The 21642-nt window shown below is 41.1% G+C and overlaps 1 protein-coding gene across 1 annotated transcript in view; it reads left to right on the top strand.

Annotated features, from left to right (window-relative positions):
• Window positions 1–21642, top strand: part of Fmn2 (formin 2) — a 307518-nt gene that overhangs the window by 25975 nt on the left and 259901 nt on the right. The window lies entirely within an intron of this gene.

Here is a 21642-nt window from a genome sequence, read left to right as displayed (position 1 = left end):
AGGAGACTTCCCTTCTGCCTGCGAGGTAGATTACAGCTGAAATAGCAACTGTGATGTGTGTCTGCCTGGATACTCTGATTTCAAAACAACACGTGATGCAAACCTTTCTCCCCTGGGCCATACAATGGCTCAGCAAATCTGTTTCTATGCTTTTCTTTTTGACTACAGTATTAAATATATTTGCCAAGCATCCTTAACTTAACAGTTGGCCACTCAACTCTTTCTAGCCTGGTCTAATCAGCAATGAACTTAAGATTAAATATTTTTAGAAAAAGGTTTTTGTGATGCTGGGATAGAATCCAGGACTAGGTAAGTGCTCTCCTATTGAGCTATATCCTCAGCCCATCAGTAATGATTTTAAAGGGGCTCTAAATCAGTATTTCTGGCTTTGCTGGTTATAGGCATTCCTTTGGAAGCAACTCCACAGGGCAAAATGCTGTCCCCATGGGTCGGCGGTTTCCATGGGTCCTAAGCCGCTATTTCAGCGCGTTCTTGACTCATTTATGTGCTAAATTCACATGGAGCAGCACCGTCTGCTTTGTTCCTCAGCTCCTACACCAAGAGTTAACTCTGTGGAGCAGTAACTCAAAAGGTGGGTTTATTATTTATCATGAATATCACAGCTGGATCATCCTTTGCAAGCCAGAGTCTCACTAATCTTTCTCAGGTACACAGTATGTGTGTGCGTGACACAGGTTGTGATGAGTATGCACCTGAAACCAGGTATGTAAAGATTCTCAGATTAGCTATTGGTTCCCTGGTGCAGCCCAGGATTTGAGCATTGGGAGCAAAGGGTCCTCATCCACACAGCTTCATTGCATTTGTTTGTTTGTTGTTAACTGCATCTCTTCTCTTGCTAGTCTTCTTCAGCGTATGTGCTGTGGTTCAGATAGTGAAATAGTGAAGTTTTAAAAGACAGCATAAATGAACAGAGGCTGAGGACAAAATGTCATAAATAAGAAACTGTAGCTGAGCGAGATGGTACCTATCCCTGCTCTCCCAGCTACTTGGCAGGCTGAGGCAGGAGGATTGCAAGTTCAAGCACAGCCTGAGAAATTTATTGTGATTCTGTCTCAAAATAAAAAAAAAAAAAAACTAAAAAGTAGTGAAAGGGACCTGGCAATGCGGTTCAGTGTAGAAGCCCTGGGTCTCTTTCCCAGTGCCATTGCAAACAAGTTCTGCATTTGCCTGTTTTTCTTTTTTCTCTTCCCTACCTGTGGTCCTCCTCAGTCTCCCTTCAGTATCTGTGAAGTGAGTCATAAACTATCCCGAGAACTTCTTGATTGTTTTCCATCTGAAAGAAAATTCTCTAGGTTATGCTGTTGCTTATAAACCTTCTTTATTTTTTTTTTAAATTTAAAATTATTCTTGTGACAGTTTTTTTGTTTTTTTTTTAAATCACTGCTACGTAGATCTTTTCTTTCTATGTGAAGAATTGTACAGTTTTAATTCTTTCCTGCTTTCTCTTCTATGAGAAATCTCTGGTATTGAAGAGGCAGAGCCTTAGGATTATTGTTCATTAAGTGTTGTCAAACTATGTTTTGGAAAATATATCAATTAGGCACGTTGGAATCTTAAATAAACATAGTACAGATAAAGGGACTAGCTAGCTATTAATAGCTCTTGATTTCTGATTAAAACTATTCCTAAATTAACTTCAGTTTTTTTCATTAAAGCTCAGAAGTAAACAGTCTTGTTAGGTAACAGATGTGGAGTCGGGTTAAACTGAAAGGAATATGATAACTCTTTTTTGTTCTCTCTTTTAAATTGTTTCTTACTTAGTTTGCATTATTGAGGATGAACCCGGGGCCTCACGCATACTGGGCAAGTGCTTCGCTGAGGAGCTACATCCCCAGCCCTTCTCTCTAGTTTTTACAATTCAGCTAACTTCTTACGCCTCACCTCTCTCCATTCTTGTGACCTTAGCGATGTTATTTTGGAGGGCAGCCGGGTGTGGCATAAAGAGTAAGAAACAAAATTAAACCCTGCTGTACTGTATGCAGTCCTTTCCTTAAAATGGGGGAATTTCTATCCCCCAGGTTGATGTGATTGTGTTTTCTTACTATATTTGTTGGCTCTGCACTAAGTCTTTCCTTGTACACACCAAAGTGAACACAAAACAAAGAAGACATTAAAGGTGCTCGCAGGAGAAGCATTCATTGCTCCATATACTTAAGGAGCAGCTCAGTAACAAAATCATGCACATACTGGATGCATAGTCAAGGATTTGCTTCAAAATCCAGCGAAATAACGATTCGGGGGTTATAGAGACTAAGGCATGGAAATGGGATTTGGAAGAATATGCTTATCCTTGGGGAGAAAAGTTGCTGATAATTAGTCTCTCTGCTGATTTCCTGAAAATAGCTGTTGGGAGCAATTCTAACCAATAATTCTCTTGATAACAGTTGCCCTTCAAGATAGAATACTCTGTAGGAATATACTCATAGTTGGCAATCTTCCCACCCTTGACTTTGTAACTTCCTTCCCTTCCTCAACTGGCTCTTACCCCATTTTCCATCTTCCCATACACATGTCATTTAAGCCCCAAAGACCTTGGATTGGGGTCTTACTGATAGTTTGTGAAGTGGCCTACTTCAGTGAACCCTTCTGATTTTAGTCTCCTCTTATTTTATACATGCCTAGGTCTATGAGCTATCATTTTGCTTTATAGAATGCTATGGAAAAGATCAACAGACTTCACATTTTCTCTCACATTCTAACTTAAGGATTTAAGAGCCTTGGAAGACATAAATAGCTTTGAGTGATTGTGTTAATGTACTTACAGATGTTTCCCACGAACATTCTACATGCCAGGTGTCAAGTTTTCTCTATGACATAATTCTAGGAAAAGGGGAGGCTTTTTGCAGGAAAGAAAAGAAAAGAAAAAAGAAAAGTTTGTAAATCAGGGATAGGCAGCCTTTGGCACAAATTGAGAGTGTGTTCTTTGATACCAGGAATTGAACTCAGGACCTTGCACTTGTCAGGCAGACGCTTTTGCCGCTGGGCTACACACCCAGCTGGGGGTGTGCTCTGTGGGAATAAGCGTGAGTATGTGGTTGGCTTCTGTGGAAAAAGACCTTGTGAAATTTAGACTTATGCAAATGATGGATCAAGCATGCTCAGTTCTGAGTAGGGCAGCTTTACGCAAATGCAACAAAATTCCTGATTGGTTGATATTTACATAGGACTATACTGTGGGTAGTAGTTCATTGATCAGATTCAGGTGGCAAAATGAGACTTACCGGAGGAGACTGTTTATCTTGGTAACTGAAGCAGGAGAGTGCCCCAGTGGAGGGCCACAAAGCTCAGTGTGTTGTTTTTCTGGGAACATCCCATCAAATAAAGGTTCTGCTCAGAATTTTAGGCCTGCTCGGGATGCTGCCGGGAAAGTCAACTTTTCTGAAATTTAGGTAATAATAGTTTAGGCTTCTGAAATGTTAGCAAGTGAGTGAAATACTGGGGAGCACCAACAAACACTAAAAGCACAGATGAATTTCTATCACATTCCAATAAGTGCTATGAAGGAAATAAACCCGAGTAATGTGGTGGAGGGGATGAGGTAGAGTAGGGTAAGTGCAGAGCGGGCCTCTCTGGGGACTCACAGGGCCACATGTGAGGAAAGGTCATTCCAAGTAACACCAGTGGCCAGTTCAGAAGGCATACGGAGGCACTGTGGGAGGGGCTGGGAAGCGGGGCTTGGTGAGCTAGGGATAGAAAGGAAAGGTTTTAGGAACCAGAATGGCAGTGTTTGGAAAACCATGACATGAATATGGATTTTTGTTTAACAAAGTGTGAGGTTTTGTGTAAGGGAAAAATATAGTTGCTTTATGTGTTGCGTAGATGATAAGAGTATTATTCTAACAAAGTCTCCAGTCCTTAGATAGTGAGGGTGGAGGGACAGAGGTAGAAATAGTAGCAGGGGGCTGTCACAGCTGTTGAGTGAGAGGTAGTCATAGCAGCTTGGGTGCGATGATGTGGGTTAGGGAGACGGAGTCGGCAATCTGGGACGGATTCTGGAGTTGGAGGGTCTCTTGGTGGAAGGCCAGGGAAAAAGAAATCAGGGATGACTTGGCTTTTGAAGTTGCTGGGCGGGTGGATGATTGTGACATTTACTGAGATGGAGAATTTAGGTTCATTTTCAGGAGGAAAATGTGAGGACAAAACTGGTGTTTATTATATGCTTTTCTTGAGGAAAATTCTCTTTCTTTAGACAATTCATGCTTAACTTACCCCTGATAAGCTGATAACTCAAATGTGAATTTTCCTTTGGCTGAGTGGAATGTTGACTTTATTAACCAATCACAGTTAGGGCCATCATACTTAAGATGATTTTAGGTATTGGAAGGACTGGTATTGCCTTCTATAAAGCAGAAATAAATTTTAAGCTCCTAATAATTCTTTTTGGTATTGGGATTGAGGCTAGAACTTCACATGTGCTAATAAGCAAGTGCTGTATGACTGAGTTATTTCCTCAGCACTTTTGATTTTGTTTTATGAGACATGGTCTCACAAATTTGCTCAGGCTGGCTTCTCACTTGCAGTTCTCCTGCCTCAGCCTCCTAAGCACTTGGAATTATAGGCATGGGCCACCATGTCTGATTTAAGGGTCAATAATATCATTCCAATATCTCATTACATTTCTGTGACTATGTAGGGACCTAGAAACCATCAACTTCTTATTCCCTTCTAGTATTTGCCAGTAGCTTTTTGTTTGTATTCTTTTTTCAGCTTTGTGTCTCAAATAGAGTTCTCTGATAGAAATGCCTCAAAGATAGCAAAACACACACACACACAGATAATATCATTTTTTGTTGCCTAGTAAATTATATTGTTGGGTTTGTTCATTATGTTTGTTTTTTTTTGTGGTTGGAGGGCTTTTTTTTTCTTTTGGAACTTGTTCTAATTATCTCTTATCACTCTTGACATTTTTATCACACTTCTAAAATCTCTACAAATAGTAAAACATTTGTTATCATCATGTTCCTCATCATATGAAGTTTCAAACCATTGTGATAGGGCCGGTGGAGAACCACATGGGTTTTCAACCAACTACAATCACGGGCTCAGAATCATTCCTCTTCGGTACTGATGGAGCTCATATTGCAAGAACAAGTCCAGTCTGTGGTCCCTTTAACACTGTTTTCCTTGCCTTGATAATGAGATCCCTTTTTGTGGATCATATTCACTGCAGCTGTTTTGAAACCAACCACGCTATCTTACATAATTGTTGATTACTCACTAACAAGCTTTCCTAGGATGTCTTTAATGCTAACTGCATTGGATATGATACTGTCTGTTTATATCACATAAAACTGGGCTAGTTTATTTGGCCTGAGCATTTTTGTAGGAGGGTATGTTTACAGCTACTTAATCTTTTGTGAATGGATCATAAATGCCTGTCTAAAAGAATATTTTTAGATGTGTGTGTTTGGATTCTGGACTTCTTTGAGTTGGGCAGATCTGCTGATTTTGCTACATGTGTGGTGATCCCATGCTAACCCGATGGCCAAGAGCTCTTCGGTGTGTATGCAAATAGACAAGTGTTTGGATGAATGCGCAAGTGAGGCTACAATTAAGACCAGGAAGGCATGGAAATTCAGTCCATGAAGTCATAAAAGAAACCACATCTTGAACTTGCTGAAAGATACCATTAGAAACACCAACAGCAGCCACTGCTAGAAAACTAATGGCCAGAATGAAACCCCTTTTTTTTTCCAACAGAGAAGAATACTTAGATGCTGTTTATTCAAGCCCATGCAAAAAGTCTTCCTGAGAAGCAGTGAAAGCCGTGACACACCTTCCAGCTCAGAGAATATATACATATGTACACACAGATATGCAGTTGTTTCTCAGTACCTGCTGGGATCGCCCACAGCTACTAAATCAAGTCTCTTAGATAAATGGGCATAGTATTTGCATTTAACCTAGGCACACCCTGTATACTTAAAATCATCTCTAGACTACTGTGTATAATGTAATATTCATAGTATATATACCTAATGTAATGTAAATCTTATGTAAATAGTTGTTATACTGAGTTGTTAGGGAGTAATGACCAAACACAAGTCCGTTCATATTTTGTATCGATGCCAGGTTTTTTTCCTTTTGAGTATTATCAATCCAAAGTTTGTTGAATCTGCAGATGCAGAACCCATGTATTCAGAGGACTGATTCTGTGTGTGTGTGTGTGTGTGTGTTTGTACACATTTTGCTGTCTTCTAATTTCTGAAACTCTATTCTGTGCACTGATGACAGCTGGAAAGTTTTTATTTTAAATACGATATAGCAATGGTAATTTTCAGACCAGCTTTAAAAACTTTTTTGGTTGACATTTCGTTTCCTTGTAGAGGTCTCTCTCATCTCAACCTAGGAGTCACTAATACAGTGTAAAACTTCATCATAATTTATTTTGTAGCCATGCATTGCAATTCCATGCATTCCATTAGCCAGGTAATCAGGTCACAAAACCCTGTGATAATGAGGGGAGAAAAATAGATTGAAACTGAAATTTCTTCCTCAATTTGACTTATTTCATTTTGTGCTTTAATTTAAAGGACTTATAGAGAGTTCCAGATTTCTATATTCAGATAGTTAAAGAGCAGAGAGATGACTTGACAAGCAGCAGCCCCTGCTCCCACTTTACATCCCCACCCTATGCCATACTCTTTGCTCTGGTTTGGCTGGGTTCACTGGAGACATTTTATCTTTGCTGGTAACCATTTTTTTGTTTGTTTTTTTGTTTTTTTCTGGTACCGGGAATCGAACTCATGATGTTGCGCTTGCCAGGCAGGTGCTGTGCTGCTGAGCTAAATCCCCAGCCCCGCTGGTAACCATTTTTGACACTGCTAGTGCCTTCTGACTGTCACAGGTGAGGGCTTGGCTCACTTATACCCTTTCCTATCCCTCTCTGTTCCTGTCAGTATAGTTAATATTGCTATTGCTAAATTTTTCTTTCTTTGAGACCAAATGTCACTGTTTCCCAGGCTAATCTCAAACTCCTGAGCTCCAGTGATCCTCCTGCCTCAGCCTTGCCTCCTGAGTAGCTATGTCTAATTTCTCTTTAGTAATTCTTTGAACTTTAAAAAAATATGCTTTTGATATTTTGCGGTTGTTCCATCAACTTTGGATAATATTTCTTGCCATGATACCTTATCTGATGAGGCTATTTTGCCTCTGCATTTGCCTCCAGAGACCGAGTCCCCAGCTGCCTCCTAGCTTCTGCCAGGTGCACTTTTATCTTTTGGGTCTTTTTTTTTTTTTTTTTTTTGTGGTTCAGTACTGGAACTTGAACCCAGTACTGGATCATGCATGCTGAGCCTGGCTGTACCAGTGAGGTACATCCCCAGTCCTAGGGTATACTCTTGAGGTATTTTACTATTTTATCTATAGCTTTATTCTGAAAACTGGAGAACACATGTAAATATTGCATTTCAGAGGCAGATAATGTGCTATGAATTCATTTCCTTCTTAATATCTAAGTATCTCAATATCACAGGTCCCACGCCACTCAAACAAGGACACCTTTCAGGTCAAGTTAAAATGGATTCTGTGTTTGTTTTTTTTGAGTCAGAGTTTCTTTAAATTGCTGAGGCTGTTCTAGAATTTGTGATTTTCCTCCCTCATCTCCTGAGTAGCTGGATTACAGGTGTGTGCCTGGCTATTTTCTATGTTTTTAATAAACAATCATGTGCTCAAAAGCATCCCGTATTTGGTTTGCATTTGGTTTGTCCCTTTCTTCTACAAGGAACGTCCATCCAGCACAACAATTTTTGATTGCTTTTAATTTTCTTTTCTAAGAGAAGAAACATGTCCTCTTCCTCCTGTACTTTCAACATATTTGAGTTTGCAACTCATTTTTACCATTTAATGGAATTCTTTAACTCTCTTTTTGGTCTTCTTTGGCAGTGTTGGTGGTCAAACCCAGGCCTCGCGGAATGCTAGTTGAGTGCTCTACCACTGAGCCACCCATGCCCCCAGCTTCTTAACTCTGCACTAAGGCTACTAATTTCTGTTCTGTTTAGATCAGGCTGCGCGTTTTGTCTTTCTTAGGACTTCCCTTCTCTCCTTCCCGCTCCTCGCAGTTACTAGGAACATGGAGAAAAGACTATTCTCAATTGGCTTTCAAGCATGAGACATGCAAACAAATTATTGGAGCCCAGTGGTTGAAATAGGATCTGTAGTCAGACTGTCCTAGATTTTCCACTTACTGTGAAAATTGCAGGGTCATCTCCTAAGCCCTGTGAAATGAGGGATAACATAGCAGATTCTGAGTGAGGCAGGCCTTTTGCATGTGACGAGGCGTCTAGGAAGTGTTCTGTGTTACTGGCACCGCAGGTCATGATTATGATTGAAGTCCTCATAGAGGTGCACACAGTAGGAGGAGCAAAGGGGAAGGGATAGCTGAGTCTCCTTGATAGCTCAGGAGATAACACTTGGGACAAGACTTGAGGAATGAGTAGGAGTTTGCTGCAGGGAGGTTTGCGTGAAGTTTGTACACAAGGCAGCAGCTAGAAAGGCATGGAGCTACACGCGAACGTAGTTTATAAGTATTTCTGGAGTGTTAAATGGGAGAATGTGGGTGGAAAGGAGCTTAGACATGCAAGGAAGGAATTTTGTGTGATGCCTTTGAGTACCTTTGAGTAGTTAAGCCATAAACAGACTGGCATTTATAAAATGCCTCTCTGTTGGCATAGTGAAGAATAGACTGAAGAATGTTAAAATTAGTCTCAGTGATCAGAAAAGAGCCTAAATTGAAAGTCAGAGCATTAGTAATGGAAAGAGGCAGATATGAGGGATATTTAGGAGTTAGAATTGGCACGAATTGCCATTCAATTGGATGTGGGAAAGTGAAGTACACCATTTCTTGGAGTTTTTGATTTGTATCTTGGATAATCTCCTAAGAGTCAGAATGCTGAAAGGAAAAGGTTTTAGGGAACATGATACTTCTTTTCTGGATATCTAAAAATTTGTGATTCTTTGGGACATCATAGTGGTGATTGATACAGGGCACGGGAACTGATATTGCTGGCATAAATGTTAAGTTTCATGCTAAAAGATAAGCAAATCAATAGATTAAGAGAAAGTTAACAAATCCAAAGATTAAACTTTTTCAGGACCATGAATAACAGGTGTAGTGAGAATGTAGTGAGAATGGGTTTACTGGTGGTTGTGGCCAGAGAGAAGAGTATTGATGTTTAGGATTTCAGAGGTGGAAGAGTGTCCTCTTGGTTCCAAAATTCGGTTGTCACGGAGGGGAAGACTTGCTGTCATTATGGTTGAGAAAACCAGGATGTTGGCTGGGATTTAATGTACCAGACGGCTGTGGATGTGTCAGTACTGTGAAGCAGACACTTGTGACAGTCCTTGACGAGTGTAAAAAAACTGATGAGTTCAATAAATGTCTAAGATGAGGAAGAATAGATCATGAAACTACTAGACGCTAGGAGTTTAAAGCTGAAGAGGGACTTTTGCACAGGAAGGACTTGGAATTTTGTCTGTCCGGTTCTACAAAGCTCGATAATGAGAACTTATCTCCTGTCACAGGAGGAGTGGGAGGGGGAGGGGAGAGGGGAGTGGGAACAGTCTCCTGTCACAGTCAGTTACCTCTTCCTTGACTTAGCACACTGGCCTCTTTATTACCTTCTTGGCTTTGCCTGTTTTGGTCTCTAGGCCACTTTCCTAACGTATCCTAGTGGTTCTCCGTTCTCAGGTATTTTACACTCCAGAGGACACGTGACAATGTCGGAAGACGTTTTAGGTTGCCACAGAGTAGGCAAGGGAGCAACTGGCACCTAGAGGGTAGACGCAGGGGTGCTGCCAAGCATTCTGCAGTGCACAGGACACCTCCTGCCCCAACAAGGAGTTATGCGGTGTAAAATGTCAGAAGTGCTGAGCTAGGAAGCCCTGTGATGACCATAGCAGCATATCACTTTTCTATATAAAACCTCTCGTGGTTTTTCCACCAGCATAAAGTCCGTATTCCTTGGACTTCTATGGTCTTTCTCTTGCTTTCAACCTTTCCTGCTTCTCTGGCTCATGGCTTCCCTTTCTGCTCCTCCACCTCTGTCTTTCACCATGCTGAAGTACTATTGCTTCTCCCTATTGTTTACATTTTCTCCCATCTCCCAGGCTCTTTGAGATCCTCTGCTTCTGTTATTTCCTAGTTAAATTCTACTCTTATTTGTGGGATGCTGCTCAGGTGTTCCTAAGGGGTGAAGAGCAGACTCCAGCTCAGACTGGATTCTAATCCTATTTCCTCCACTTGAGGTTAGAGTATTTACCCAGGGTCATATTACATATTTCTTGTGTGTAAAAATAAACTACTTCTGTGCTTTGAAGATTAAATGAGATTTTTAGCACAATACCAAGGCAAATAATATATGCCACAGAGTCATTAGTGCTTCTCTTGGTTACTATTTTTTATTGCTGAGACAAAAATACCCAATGCCCATAGTTAAAGGAGAAAAGGTTTATTGTAGCTCACAGTTTGTAGAGGTTTCAGTTCATAGTTGGCTGGCTCCAAGGTAGGGTGTCATGGCAGAGGGGAATCATAGAGGAGAAACAGTTCATGGTGGGTAGAAGGCAGCAAAGCAGCGAAGTAGTGAAGCAGGCTACTCACCCTTTGGATGGTGCTGCGCACATCTAGGGTGAGCCTTTCCATTTTCCACACCCAGAACTATGCCAAACCAATCAGTGGACTAATTTAGTAATCATATACCCCTGATTCCAGCATCACACACTCTAGATTCAGCCCCCTGAGAAAAGCCCATCTATGACCACATGTGGCTTTGTGGGGGGCGTCTAGACACAAGCCACAACAATGATCATAATTTTTAATTACTGTCTTCTAAGTTCCTATCACAGAGCCTGGCAGAACCATTCAACAAAGATACCTTGATTACAGTTCAGGAGGGAAAGCCATGGTGACTGAGGAGAGGAGAAATTGGAGAATCTATTATCTGGAAGAAGCAAGGGTTACCTCTATTTTGTAATCATGAAAGCACTTTTTGTTTTGTTTTGCTTTGAGGTAGGGCTTCTCTATGCAGTTCAAGCTGATCTTGAGCTCACTATGTAGCCCAGGCTGTCCTCAATCTCACAACAATCCTCCTGCCTCAGTCTCCTGAAGGCTGGGATTACAGGTGTGTGCCACTATGCCTGGCTTCATGAAAACACTTGGAGGGAGAGTTGAAGAATGTGGTGGAATATAGATTTTCTTGGGACTTAATTGGCCTAGGAATTGACCATATGTTGGATCCCTAATTTTGCTGTCATTGCCTTTCTTACCCCATTTACTATTGTTGGTTTTACTGCTTTAATTACCATGTTCTTGTTCCAGCCCTCACTGTTACACATCTTTCTGGATGTAATAGAGTGGAAATGGAAAGACGAGGAAAAGCTATGGGTCACGTTGATGACCATTCCACAGTGACTGCATTTCCCTGGCTTTCTGTGTACAAATGTTCCACTCCAATATTGGCACATGACCAACATATTTAGTGCCTGTGTGTATGTGCAACGTCGGGCGTACTTTGTAGATGATGTAGCATGAGGAAATGAAAGATACCACTTTCCATAACTTCTCACCAACTAAATGAGGACATCTAGCTCATCTAAAATTCCTAAGACAGAAAAAGGAATCAAAGAGGGCTGGAAATTGATTTTCTCTGCTTGTATGGCATTGCTCTTCTCTTTCAAAGATCTCTACCTTGTAGAATAAGTTTGGTGTTCTGGGTTAGATCATTCTTACAATTGACATTGTTGATGGGAACCATCAATAAATGTCAACAGGAAGAAATTTGCTTATAATTCTGAGTTTTTTCCAAGAGCCATTGTTTAAATTCAATTTTATTTTTAGTTTTAAAATAGATTTATTTCATAGAGAATTCAAATGGAAATTTATTATAACATTTCAGCTTGATTACATTCTTTGAAGACTGTACACTTGTTGTATGGTTTGGAAAAATTGCCCTACATTAGTAACTTTAAACTGCAGGATTGATTGTATGGTATCAAATTATGTCCCCTGTGCTTGTAATTAGATAGTTCAGAGTGAAGTAGAAGGCTTTTAGGATATATTCAAAACTTGTTCTTTTCCTGGATTGTCTTTTTTTTAAAAAGGACCTGTATTTATAGCAGCACGATTTCTTATAGCTGCATCTTGCAAGTGGCCTATATGTCCATCTATAGATTAATGGGCAAAGCAAATGTAGTATTTACACTCAACCTAGTACTACTGTACCCATAGAGAAAGATAATGTCCTTTGTAGGAAAATGGGTACATCTTCGGACCATAATGTTAAATAAAATAAATCAGACACACTGGCTTAACTATAGCATGGTTTCTCTTATATGGTTAGTCCAAATTAGAAATAAAGAGCAAGATAAAAGACAGATGATAGGCAGTAGGGAGATGAATCTTCCTCAAGTGGGAAGGGGATCAAGAGATGGAGAGATGGGAGGGAAAGGAGAGGGGGTGAAAGAAGGCGTTGGGATGTGTTATATATGTGTACCAGCTCCGCATAAGGAACGCACACATTATGTGCTACAAATGGGTACTAATAAAAAAGTTTTAAAAAGGCACACTCACAAAAAAGCACTCTTGTCACATATCTTTTTATCTCTACAATCTGTTCCCAGTGAGTCCTCTGTGAATGTGCATGTGACTTTATGCTGCAGTGATAAGCATCCAAGTTTTTATACATACATGTTTAAGCATATGTATTTTTGGGCCGGGGATATAGCTTAGTGGCACAGTGCCTGCCTGGCAAGTGTGAGGTTGTGGGTTCAATTCCCGTTACCAAAAACACTAACAAACAAAATAAAGCACATGCATTTTTAAGTATACTTGAGATTATTACTTAAGCCTATAGGTTATTTTAGTGTTCTGACCCAATATGTGCTGCTGTTTTTTGTGTATTTTATTTCAGAAGACAAAATAGGTGCTCCCTGCCCTTCCTTTATGTACAGTTGAGAAGTATGATTACAGGGCTGGGTGTAGCCCCAAAGGTAGAGCATGTGCTTAGCGTGTCCGAGGTTCTGGGTTCAATCCTGGAACAACCACAAAACCCCGCTCCAGAAGAACCCCAAAGAATATTGTTGTCAGTGTAGTAATGGTAATTATGGTCTTGCTCTCACCACAAAGCTTTCTGAGCTCAGAGGAAATGCTGCTGTTCAGTACTGTGGTGGGTGTTAAAATGTTTCCCAATCATAAAGGTCATTGACGTTTAGAAAAATGGATCCTAAAAAGACATTTTGTGGCAGTCACACTTGCTAAGGCAGGGACATACTTTCTTTGTCTCTGCTCATTTGAGAGGATCACGCTGTTTCACATACCCATTTGCTTTCACAACTGGTCCTGTTTATCACTTGCTTGGCAGATCATGTTGGGTGACTCAGAATTCGTTTTGAATTTGTATGCCGGACTGTCATGAAAATGGGTGATTCAGCCCAACTTTTCTTACCCTTTATCCTCTTATTCTTTTCTTACCCTTTTTCCTGGACATGCACTGAATATGGATTACTTCCTGTTAATGTGACTGGATTTCTTGTGGCCCTCAGTCCCTTATGAGGAGCCAGCACAAGTGTGGAACAGGGGAACGGGCACAGAGTGAAGATACTGGGACCTTCCACCAAGACAGCATCACGCCAGTCAGGAACTTGCAGGGCTTTCTTTTATCCCTGCCCAATTTTTCTAGGACTTTGAATACCCCAAAATGGATATGTTCTCTTCGTATTGTCTAGATCAGGCTTTTTTTTGTTTGGTAAAGGGCCAGATAGCAACTATTTTAGGCTTTGTACGTTTTTACTGTTTCAGTCAAACTACTCATCCTGCCGTTGTAGTATGAAATCAACCACTGACAACCTGCAATATATGAACATGACTGTGTTTCTTAATAAAACTTTTATTTACAAAACCAGTCACCTGGCCGGGTTTGGCTTGCAGGCTGAAGTTGACTGGCCCCTGGTCTGTACTCAGGTGATATTCTAGAAAGTGAATTTATTCTGTGAGTTGGACTTTTCTGTCTCTTTGTGTGTTCACCAGCTAGTCACACGGTATTTATTAAAATTGTGAAAAAATGCATATCTACTTCCTCTTCTTACATAGCTTACTCTCTAGGAGCGTCCTTGGGGAGCAGATGCAGTGTGTAGTATTTACTGGGAGATGAAAGAAAGTGTTGAGGTTGGGAATGGTCAGTGAGTGGCATAAAGGGCAGGCGCATAGAAACAGTCTAAGGGAGAGATGCCAGCTCATGCCCAGAGCTCTTTCTGTAGGCTTCTGCAGGGTGTCGGGCAGAGCGTGATAGGATCAGAGAAAGCATTCTGCGGCGTACAACTGAAGGGTGTGCCCTGAGTGTAGTGTGAAGGGTTGTGGACCAAGGGGGCTGTTGTCTTTAGTAATGAAGGGTGGCGAGGTAGATATTGGCGTCAGCTGTGAAGAGGTAGGTAGTGGAAGATTGTTTTATTTAAAAGGTACATGTTACAATCCACCTCTTTCTCATTTGAGGCACTCAGAAGGGAACCTAGGCACCTTCCACGCTAGGCAAGTTACTGACTTCAGAGCTACACTCCTAGGCCCTCCTTTTTAAAAAGACTTCAAAATATCTTGGGAGTTGTTCTAGTACAAGGGTCTCAGCTTTTCCCTTAAACTACGCATCTTAACTTTCTTCATGTATTATGCAAATAGCAAATAAATAAAACAATCTTACTGTTATTTGGGAATGAAATGAGAGATAAGAAAAGGGCAGATTCTCAGGATATTTAGATTAGTAGTATTACGAATGCTAATCTCAAACTCTAGATGGAGCCAGAATCCCCTGTGGGGCTTGATAAAATAGGAATTAACTGGGCTTCCCCTCCAGAGGGTCAGATTCAGGAGGTCTGGGATGGGGTATGAGTATTTACGTCTCTAACAAGTTCTCAGGTGATGCTGATGGCCAGGTACCACACTTTGAGAAGCATTGCTTTAGAAGGTAAGAATGACAAGCCCTGGAGTTTTGATTGATTGTATAAAAGTGAGGGAGAGGGTGGAGACAAGGAGGATATTCCCCAGTTTCTGGCTTGAGCAGTAAGGTACAGAGTGACTCTATTTGTGGTGTATACATAAGGAAGGACGGAAGGGCTGGGATATAGTTCAGTAGTATAGTACTTGCCTAGTGTGCATGAAGCTTCCAGTTTGATCCCCAGCACTGCCAAAACAAAACAAGAAAACAGGGAAAAGGAGAGGATTATAGAGACTGTGAGGACAGTTAGTTCAGTTTAGGTCCTACTGGATTTGAGGCAAGTCACTGACTTTTGAGATCCTATTAAATATATGCAAAAGCCATTAGTTGTTTGTGTCTAGGGGTCAGGAGAGAAAGCCTGAGAGAGAAGAGGAGGCGTCGTCAGCCTCTTGACGGTATTTGAAGCTGCTGTGCCCTGGAAGGTGCTCATGACATCACAGAGTGAGGAGCAAGAGGGGTCCGGCGTGTGGGCCAATAACTGTGCAGTGTGCAGAGAAGAAAAAGCTGCAAGCAGACCAGTGAGGATGGGCAAACGTTGAATGAAAAGATGGGCAGATTAAATGTTGCCAAAAGATGGAGTAAGATTAAGACTGAAAAGCAGTCACTGACTTTCCCCAAAGCTGCTGTGCATGCGCTCAGGGAGAGGAGTTTGAGTCAAGTGCTGAGAGCGCTGTCTGGACTTCTGGGGGCTGAACTGGCGAGGGATGGAAGGTGGCATCAGGAAGGGACATGGTGAGTGCAGGAGCTTTCTTGTGTGTAAGAAATTGGGGTGAAGAAGGAAGGAGAGCTCCGCCCCTTTGTAGCGTAGCAGTGTTTACGGCATGTTTGGATACTGAAGGAAGGGAATAGTGGTGACTGAGCAGGAGAAGGATAATTGATAACAGGTGTGGTGGCTGGGGCAGCTGTCACCTTGATTGGCTTTGGGACCCGCCCAGGGGCTGGCAGAGCTCACTTCTGGGTGTGTCTGGGTGCATCCTGGTGGTGTAGCTTTGGGTTTATGTCTGGTCGCTGGCTCCTTCCTCTCTGGCATACTTTCCTGGTCTGCATCCTGGTCACCATGCACCAAGCAGCTTTGCTCCACCCGACCCTTTCACCATGATCTTCCTGCCTTCCAGCCAGGTGACGTTCTCCTGAATCCCTTTACAACGCGGGCCAAATAAAACTTCTTTAAACTGTGAGTGTGGGGCGCTGGGGCTTAGTGAGGGGGAAGCTGATGAACACGATGTGGTTTTGAGGAACCAAAGGGCTGGGCTTGGAGGCGCAGGTTGGGGGTGGGCCTGGGTGGGAACAAGAACATCCTTGTGAATAAATGAAGGCAGGAAGGGGGCACGCAGGGAGGTGACCTTTTGAGGTTAGGAAAGCTGCCTGGCTTGAGTGTTCTCTGTGAGTAGGTGCCCCATCTACATAGGATCAAGAGGCATAGGTGGAGCCATATGCCGCAGGAATTGTGTGGAAAATGTTTTATTTGCACCCCACAAAAACTGTAAGGAGCATGGAGGAGGACACTGAGGGTGCTTCTGTAAAGCTGGGTGAGGTGTGGATAATGAAAGTACTGGCTTTGCCTCAGAGTTGGGTGTGTATGGGAAAGGTAAAACACTGGCCTGGTCTCAGGTTGTCTTTCTCCCAGGTAGATGCGTCTGAAGGTTAGCGAGGGTGGGAGTTGAGGGTGTTGGCCTAGGAGGGGTCAGAAGAGTGGACTACAGAGTCAAATGCCAACAAGAGATGGAGTTAGTGGTCAGACGTGGGGAAACCGGGATTCTCAAGGTGTATGGGGGAAGAGGCTCAGTACGATGTCTGTGGGATGAAGTCGTTGAAGGTGTGATCAGGTAAGTGGATCGCTGGCTGAGATCTGGGTATGGGCTGGTTCACTGGCATGGCATTGTTGTCATCCAGCATCGTGACGAAGGACAGACTTAATTTCAGAGTCAGTGTTAGACAATGTCCTTTAATAACAAATGGTCTAATTTAAACTGATGATTCCTACTTGGATTAACTCATATGTAGAAGGAACTTTATGAATTGACCAAGAAAAAGAAGAAAAAATTACATTTTCCATAACTCTCATGAGACTATAAATGATTTTGGATCTGAGTGCAGTGCCACATGCCTACATTCCCAGCTACTCAGGGGGTAGAGGTAGGGCCTTACACATTAAAGGCCAGCTGGGCCACTTAGCAAGACCCTGTCTCAAACTAAAATGAAAACAGGTATGGGGATGTGCCCTGCGTTCAGTCCCTAGTACTGACCTAAAAAGTGATTCTGCTTTAATCTTAGACCGAAACTGGGGTAAAGACCTTGGACAAGTGTGCTTTGGACCAGGGTGGCCGGGAGCCATTGTCCTGTACTTGCTGTGTTTGCATGTGCTTGCTCCAGCCCTTTCTCCTGCCTCTCCTGTGTATGAATTCTTTGCTAGCGATGGTTCCCATTCTAGTCTGTAACTAGACTGCAGAATATTCACAGTTCCTTTTCATGGTAGGTTCATCTTCCCAGGGCTGGGATTGAACCCAAGCCTCGGTCATGCTAAGCATGAGGTCTCCAACTGAGCTACACCCTTAGTCCTATGCACGTCCTTTTTGGGTGTTCACAGGGTTTACTAAAATATAGGACAGCTGATGTATAATCACTTCCAGGTTAAATGCATTGGAAAAAAGTCTCCCTTATTTAGCTGATATTATTGATTTGTGATATTGCCAGATTCACACTATCAAACATGCTCTCATGCGTTGGGAAAGATTATTCTTTTTTAACCATTTCAAGCCATGTGGGGGCTGGGGATTTAGCTCAGCGGCACAGCGCCTGCCTGGCAAGTGCAAGGTCATGAGTTTGATTCCTGGTACCGGAAAAAAACCAAAACCAAAAAAAAAAAAACCAAAAAAACCAAAACAACAAATCAAGCCATGTATTTGTACCGTGTACACACTTGATTAATTTTCTATGTTTGCGATGGAGTAATAAAGTATCAAAACTGGAGAATTTAAATGTCACTTAATTTAGCCTAATCTTCTTAAATTGAAAAATGAGGACACTCTAGAAAGGTAAAGTGACTGATCTGTGGCCAAATTAGCTTTCAGAGAGCTGGAGTTGCAGATGCCTTTACTCAGGTTAATTCACTTTTCCTCCCTGCCACACTGTTTCCCATTAGAGGAGGAGGTTTTCTTCCATCTAAAGCAGATTTTACCTTTCCTCATGTTATTGTTGGCTAACAGTCCCTTGTACATTCACTAAATGCGCTGAGTAATGAGTATTTCTTTCACAAACTAATTCTATGACTTCTGAATCAGGTGAAGGTGCCAATGAAGAATCCCACGCAGTTTTAGAGACGTTTGCAAAAGGTACCCAGGATACTTTCAGGAAAACATTACAGAGTCAAAGGGAAAATTCAAGATAGAAGGTAACTAAGAATGGAGAGGTGCTTAGTATTATATAAATCGCCTGAGAAATCTTCATGAGAATAAGGACAGACGACTGTACTTCAAATACTGCGGTGAAATGATACCTGCAGCAGGTGTGTGAATGTTGCTTGCTGCGTGGGTGTGTGTGCTGTCCTTGATTTTTCCTTAATCTCCAAAGAGGTTCCACCTTTCAGTTCTTGAGAGTTGTAACTGAACAGAGGAGAGATGCTGTGCTATTATTAAGTAGGCTTAATGATGGAATGTTTTTCCCGGATTGTTTAAGGCTTTGGTTAAGTTCTTGTATGTAATTGAGAAACTTCCAGCTGAGAGAGAGGTGGTGGGGGGAGAGGTTCTCCATCGTTAACAGAATCTTTGGTGGAATTAATGCCAGCTTTCATTTCTTACAGGAACTTCAACTCTTTCATTATTTTTATTTGGAAAAAGAAAAACAATAAAAGAAAACCTGAGTTGTAAAATGTAGATTTTAGACCTGAGAATGTGACAGAATAAAAACCCTATCTTTAAAAAGTATATTGAATTTAATCTCTTTTAATATTGATTGTACCCACAGGCTTAGCCCCTGAGGTTTTTCAACTTCTGCTTCTTCTCTCTATATTTGTCAGAATTTACTATTGCAGTACAAGTGGTTGTGAAACATTGAAGTTATGGAATATTAAAATTGATAATAATCATTTATGTATCAATTTCAGACAGCCCTAGAAACATTTAAAAACTTCTGTAGTAATCTTGTCTGTAGGATACATTCAGATTAAGAAGGTATCATGAAATACATATACAGATAAAGTTATAGACTAATTTGCACAGATTTTTATTTGCACTTTTATCACAGGTACTACTCTTTAAGTGTACCTGTGTGTTTGTATAAAATGAGAAACTCCTGGTGTTACATCATTCCATTTCTTTATTCTGTTAACTCAACATTCCCACTACATTAAATTATTGTATTGCAATCTTCATTCTTATTTCTTCATTTGGCCCTGAAGAGGATATCTGGTTGACATTTCTTCCTGGCCTTTCTCAAATCTCACCAGCATAGCAACTGAGGTGCTAAATTTCTCTCAAAAATAGAACTCAGCCTCCTTTTGGAAATTTCTTCTCAATCACGCGCAGGGATTGAGTAGCAAATCCTTAGCTCTGCCCTCTGGTGGTCACTTCAAATTATGCAAGGTGACTTCGCCATACAGGGTTGTGAGAAGACATGTAAAATTTTTTGCAGTGTAAAATATATTCACTGGAACATTAATTGTAGTGGTTTTTACTTTTAGTATGAAAAGCACTTCTATTTAGGTACATTTTTTAGGTTGGAGAGAAATGGAAGTTCTACATATTGCTCAAGAAAATTTGTGGGTTTTTTCCCCAAGTACAGCAGAAAACAGATATGAGTATGGTTAAGATTATAATAACATTAAGTAGTCTGATGTATATAAATTCTAACGCTGATGAAGTCAAAGGTTTTCTTTTGTCCTTTTCTAATGTCTTACTCCATTAAAGTCCCTTGATAGGTTAATGTAACACACCTTTCTTTTTAGATAAAATAGATTTTTACTTGAGTTGAATTTTCCAATGAATTAACTCTTTCTGAGGTCTTTTTTCATGCTTAAAGTCTTGCACAGATGCTGCAGGGGCTTACATCAAGATATTAAGGCTCATGAACACTTATAGGAATGATAGACTACAGCTGGAAATCTGAGGTCACCCCGTCATCAATCATAGTCTTCTAGTAGTGTGGGTGGAAACTGGTTAGTTTCTTGTATACCCAGAGCTAAAAGGATTATTAAGGAAACATCCTGTGTTCTCTTTAGCTATAAACAAGAAACTGTGTTTTCCAGCCTGAGAAAAGTTCTTATAAAAAAGCTAACACCAAGCAGAGGGCACAAGGAAGGCCTGTCTTGCTTATAACCTCGTTGGATGAAGTCTTTCAGGTCACTCTGACATCTAACGATCATTTGACACTAACACCCACAGAAAGTGTACTGGGGTCGGAGATGAAAATTGGTCTTGTTTCCAAGCTGTTAACTATGGGATTTCACTGGTAAGGGTCCAGCTAAAGGATCTCTACTGAGATCTGTAGATCATTCTCTACATTTTAGTAACAAGAGTCACCTTTTTTGAGCTTTTACATTGCTAAGAGTTTTACATATGGCATCCTTACAGCACCCCATGGAGATATTGTTATGCTTATTTTAGGGAGAAGGAAACTGGTCATAATAATTAGAGAAGTGATTCAACTTTAAGTCTGTTTTTTTTTTTTTGGTTTTTCTCTGGTACCGGGAACCGAACTCATGACCTTGCGCTTGCCAGGAACTTTAAGTCTGTTTAACTCTAACGGGCTGCTTTTTACCACCGTGCCTATTATGCAGAAGTCTTTGAGTCTGTTTCAGAATAATCATTACAGGCTATGAATACAAATATGCTAGCACTTCCCAAGTCTGCTCAAAGGCAAAGGGACAGTTCTAACAGGAAGGGGACAGTTCTAACAGGCAAAGGGACAGTTCTAACTTTCCTTTGTTCCTGAGACAGAAAATAGTACGTGGTAGAAACAACATTATGCTAATATTGGTGGTCTTTAGAAATAACTCTTCCCAAGTTTCTACTTTATTCTTTTAGATATATTTGAGCTCAGTGGCTCAAAGTACTGCACGTGCAGGAAGACCTTGTTTTTATATGATGATAATAACTGTATCACATCCCAACTGTTGACGCCATTCCTGGTCTAAGCCCCAGCTAGGAACCCTGGTCTATAAGTAGCACAGCCTGTCACAGATCTTCATCTCACTTCCAGCTTGCTTCCTGTGTGAGGCACGGAAGCGGTTGGTGACAAATTTTAAGGCTGAGCTTTTATTTTAGCTTCATTTTCTGTGAAAAGAGAGCCAACAGGCATCTTTAATATCTGTGCTCGTTCTGCTTCGTACGCATTTTCCTGGAACAGATTGTTAAACCTCACCTTCAGCTCACACCTTTGAGAAGTGTTAGTTATGGGGATGAAGTCTGGATTTTGAGGATGGGGGGGTCTTACCAAATTATGAATACAGTTTCTTACAGTATTTCATTTTGATTATGAAAATGTTCACCGTAGGCATGTAAATATTTTCATCTGTCCCAGCTTGAGACTTGTTACTATCTAATTATAAGATTCAATTATTAAAGAGGTTATGTCTGCTTCCTACCATGCAGAACTGTATGTTCAGCACCAGGAGAAGGACCGAAGAACTGGTTAACAAGTACCATGC

The sequence above is a fragment of the Chinchilla lanigera genome, unplaced genomic scaffold, assembly GCF_000276665.1.
Source record: "Chinchilla lanigera isolate Chin_1 unplaced genomic scaffold, ChiLan1.0 scaffold00005, whole genome shotgun sequence".
In the NCBI taxonomy this organism is placed as follows: Eukaryota; Metazoa; Chordata; class Mammalia; order Rodentia; family Chinchillidae; genus Chinchilla; species Chinchilla lanigera.
Note: the sequence above shows the minus strand (reverse complement) of the source record. Positions and strands in the feature narration are given on the sequence as shown.